We start from the raw sequence: 5,043 nt of genomic DNA on the forward strand, positions 1-5,043 counted from the left end.
GCAGCCAGCCCGAGGAGCTAGCTAGCGCGATCGACAGCAAAATTACAGGCAGAGAATTCTCTCTTTCTTTCATAGGGATCATGAGTGTAAAGCAACGACTAAACACTGCCGGCACGCACACCCACGGCGCACACATACGCCCACATAATGCGTCCCGCGTCGCGTCCTTTTCCCCCTCCTCCTCCTCCCTGCATCATTTGCGACAGACAGAGAGGGAGGAGAGGAATCTCTGCGTGCAGCGGGCGGGCACGGCTGCAAAACGCAGGCTAGCCGGCGGCAGCTTTTCCTCCTTTCATCACTTTCGCCGCCGGCCAGCCAGCCAGCCAACCGGAGATCGATCGACGCATCATCGCCATCTGTCCACCCATCGATGATCGGCACATTCATGAACAGCAGCTTTGCCTGTGCAGAGGCGAGGAGCACAGCAGTCGCCACGCTGCGCGATGCCGATGCGCGCTACTATTGCTCTCGCTCTTTCCCAGTCCGCTCCAGCGCAGCGCAGGGGCGGCTCCTTTTCTCGCGGCGCATGCATGCATGCGGACGCGGTACGACCTACGCTCCTCTTTTCCCTCCTCTACTGCCGCGCCGCGGCCCTTTTCCAGAAAGAGCCATTTTGCGCCCCAGCTTTCATCTCATCCACCCTCTGCTCCTGCATTGCTGCCGGCCCGGCGCTCGCATGTCGTCCCTCCTTTCTGCCTGGCTCGCCCTTGATCATGATTCGCCGTTGATGCGCCGGTGACAGGCACATACTCCTACCCTGCTTGCCGGTCATCCTGACGTCGCCGAAATGTACGTACGTTCTAATCACGCATGTTCCAGTAGATTTTCACGAGCAGATAACGTTGGTTGGTTTGTCAACATTTTATTCTAATCAAATCAAGAAAACTCAAGTGCCATGGATTTTAGTGCGTTTTTGGTGGCTTGAATTGTATCCGAAAGGAATCATCTCGATCGGAGCTGGTAGGCGAGATCGTCGTACCACCATGCATATGCGAGCAGTAGTTCGTGCTAGATTAGTCTAGTGTTGCCGGTGGTGTGTCGTCGTGCTAACCAAATATTCTTCCTAGGCAAGATATAACTGGATTAGAAGGCTCTAATTGTTTTAAATTAGATTCGGGTGGTCCACGCCGTTCTGATGTTTAGCGAGATGTGATCAAGGAGATATGTACTTAGATTATTGCGGCCTACCGACAATGACACAGTAGGAATTTAGTTGGAACATAAGTTAGGCGGAGGAGTATCATTTTGCTGACGTAAGCACCCGTCCTTGCCCAGAGAAAAGGAACTCGCAGCGTAGGCTGTGCACGGGATCGATTGAGCGGTAATTTCGAAAATCAAGGAGGCAGAGTAGTGAACGCCGAAACTACTGGACGCATTATACTCCCTTCCGATTACTCTTATCGAACGAGTGATTTAGGCCTTGTTCGGAATCTCTTCACTTCATGGAGCTGTGGAGCTTGGTTTGAGTCGTGAAAATGAGCTGCAGCCTGCTCTGCTCCGGGAGCGTAGTAGTCGAGGAACTTCTGGAAAATATGAAAGGAGCGAAATACTAGAGTTTTTCGTAACACGGCCGTTTTAGTGGGAGTGTTGGTCGTCAAGATTAAAGAGGAATGCTCGCTTTGGAGCCTTGCGCGGGAGCAAAGCATTTGTGTAACATTATGTCGCGAGAGTGATGTACTGTGTTTGGCCTTTGGCCATACATTGTTAACCTGATTCTCTCTTAATCAATGAAAATGGCAAATCTTTTACCTAGTTTAAAAAATCTCTTGAGAAGAAGGAAAAAATGACTAAGCAACAGTAAACAGGGGAGCTAAGCTGTGTAAAAACGATGGAGGGGTACCGGCGCCAAATTTGAGCACGCATGCCCGTGACAAGCTGAGCAATGATGAATCGCCGGTCTCTATCGCGATCACGGGGCGTCGCGGTCGGTCGGATCGGATCGGAGGCCGTCGTCGATCGACCACCGCCAGCGTACGACAGGGACGTCCATTTTTGACACGAGGTTCCCGGGTCAGACGACCGGCCGGATCATGCATGTGGCATCTCGCTCGCCGATTCCGCGAGCCAATCCGTTCCGCTCCGTAGCTCTTCAGCCGGGGCTGGACACGGGCAACGAATACAAGATTTTTTTTTTCTTTTTTGGAGAAAAGATACAAGCTTGCTCTGAGTGCTTGACCAGGTCAAGTCGACTTCCCTGCACCAATTGGGCCGTTCAGACTGCCTGGCAAGCTGGGCTATATACATGCTGTGGCCAGACAGCGAGTGACCTTAATTTGTGGTCCATCAGTAAGTTCGTGCATGGGCCTGAAATGATTGCTGATGTCATTAGGGTTGGTGGACGTCGTATTGTTGTTCGTTCTCCTTGTGTTATCTATCCAATATTTATTACTGGAAGCAAATGGTGGTCGTGCCGGAGTGGTTATCGGGCATGACTAGAAATCATGTGGGCTCTGCCCGCGCAGGTTCGAATCCTGCCGACCACGCCTCCTTTTTTATTTTATTTTTACGTGCCTTCTGTTTCTGTGAATATTTAGATTACTTACCATAATATTTGGTTCCATCTCTGAGTTCTTTTTTTTGTTAATGTCAAAAAAGGCGTGAGGTTGCGGGGTCAAGGATCGGGTTGCTCGATGCCGAATTAGTATAGCTATCCTTCGTATGACACAACAATCTGATTTTGCTTGGTTCTGAAACATAACTCCTTTTTTATTTTATTTTTACGTGCCTTCTGTTTCTGTGAATATTTAGATTACTTACCATAATATTTGGTTCCATCTCTGAGTTCTTTTTTTTGTTAATGTCAAAAAAGGCGTGAGGTTGCGGGGTCAAGGATCGGGTTGCTCGATGCCGAATTAGTATAGCTATCCTTCGTATGACACAACAATCTGATTTTGCTTGGTTCCGAAACATAACTCCTTTTTTATTTTATTTTTACGTGCCTTCTGTTTCTGTGAATATTTAGATTACTTACCATAATATTTGGTTCCATCTCTGAGTTCTTTTTTTTGTTAATGTCAAAAAAGGCGTGAGGTTGCGGGGTCAAGGATCGGGTTGCTCGATGCCGAATTAGTATAGCTATCCTTCGTATGACACAACAATCTGATTTTGCTTGGTTCCGAAACATAACTACTTTTTTATTTTTATTTTTATTTTTATTTTTGTTTTATAGGTAAGCTATATGTTATTCAAGGCATTAATAGAAAACCCTATTTACGAACCAACATGTGGTTGGATGGTTAGAGGGACTGTGATATCCCCAGCCCATCAGAGTTCAAGTCCTGGTGCTCGCATTTATTTCTGGATTTATTTCAGGATTTTCGGCGATGCATGTTCAGTGGGAGAAGATGTCTCCGTCGACGACGAGGTGCCTACGGTGACTTCGTAAATTTTAAAATGATATGACACAACAATCTGATTTTGCTTGGTTCCGAAACATAACTACTTTTTTATTTTTATTTTTATTTTTATTTTTGTTTTATAGGTAAGCTATATGTTATTCAAGGCATCAATAGAAAACCCTATTTACGAACCAACATGTGGTTGGATGGTTAGAGGGACTGTGATATCCCCAGTCCATCAGGGTTTAAGTCCTGGTGCTCGCATTTATTTCTGGATTTATTTCAGGATTTTCGGCGATGCACGTTCAGTGGGAGAAGATGTCTCCGTCGATGACGAGGTGCCTACGGTGACTTCGTAAATTTTAAAATGATATGCCGGCTCAGTCTTACGAAGATGCTCATAGGGGTAGGAGTGAGTCTATGCGCGTGTATATGAGCGCTTACGTTTCTACTGTGTTCAAAAAAACAAATAAAGAACCCCATTTTTTGTAGGTTCTACTTACTTTTCAATGGCTTCGGAATAATAGAATAATTTGGAATAGCAGCCAAAATCTTGGGAAAATGAATCCTGCCAACCACGCCTCCTTTTTCTTACGTGCCTTCCATTTCTGTGAATATTTAGATTACTTACCATATTTGGTTCCATCTCCGAGTTCTTTTTTTGTTAGTGTCCAAAAAGGCGTGAGGTCGCGGGATCAAGGATCGGGTTGCTTGATATAAATACGTTTGTATATGAGTGTGTTTGGCAATATTTGGGAAGGGGAATGAGAGTTTAGAGGAAGGAGTTGTGTTGAGATTAGACATGGGATGAGTCGTTTTATTCCCAATTCTTTGTTTGGTGCGTGATACGAATTATGTGTGAGAATATAAAGAGAAATTGTACTTCATTATTTGGTTCATGGAAATTGACATAAGACTAGACAAGGGAAAGTTAGGATGAAGGGTTACGATTGACTCACTAAAACAATTCTCATACAACTTCCACCCTCTTCCCTATTAATAAAACAGTGGGAGTTAAAGTCTCAAGTCCCATGCCTATTTCTTCATGAATTTTCAATACCTCCAACCAAACAATAGATTTGAAGTCTCGTACCTCTTCATTTTCCATTCCCTAACTCTAATTACCCCCAACCAAACATATTTGATCCTTAAAAAACATACAGAAGGCTACCTCAAGTCTACCCAAAAATGCGCAAAAAGGCTCTGGTTGCTTCAAGTGAACAAATGTTCCAAACCTCCAAGTTGTCAAGTTAGACACTTAGATAAATTACTAAGCAATCGAAAGAGATCAATAGCAAAATCCTAGAGTCCATGTATAGTTCTAAGAGCATCTCCAGCCATTCGCCCCCCCCCCCTCCCCCCAGGGGCTGGAAATAGCGCCGCCTTGGGGACGAACCGGCGATAATTTCGACATGGGGGCGATCGTTTTCCCAGCCGCCGCCCCAGGTCGCTCCCAGTCGATGTTTTGTAAATATTTTTAAAAACATGATTGGCCCAAATTCGACAAACACAACATAGATTCGGCATATTTAGGCGTTCCATAGTCTTTTTGCATATTGAAAACATAAATGTACTAAAATAAAAAAGTTGATGTTGCCGAGCCTACAGGCTGAACAGCTTGCTGAAGGCGTCGTCATCCTCCTTCTCCTTCTTCACACCGCGGCCGGGGGGGGGGGGGGGGGGGAGGGGGCGGCAAACATGTGTA

At 45.8% G+C, this 5,043-nt stretch overlaps 1 non-coding gene across 1 annotated transcript; it reads left to right on the forward strand.

Moving 5' to 3' along the window:
- Window positions 1-2,401: 2,401 nt before the first annotated feature.
- Window positions 2,402-2,483, forward strand: TRNAS-AGA (transfer RNA serine (anticodon AGA)). The gene has a single exon. It is a non-coding gene; the product is annotated as a tRNA-Ser (tRNA).
- Window positions 2,484-5,043: the final 2,560 nt, after the last annotated feature.

The sequence above is a fragment of the Triticum urartu genome, chromosome 7A, assembly GCF_056163025.1.
Source record: "Triticum urartu cultivar PI428250 chromosome 7A, HENAU_Tu73, whole genome shotgun sequence".
Classification (NCBI taxonomy): domain Eukaryota; kingdom Viridiplantae; phylum Streptophyta; class Magnoliopsida; order Poales; family Poaceae; genus Triticum; species Triticum urartu.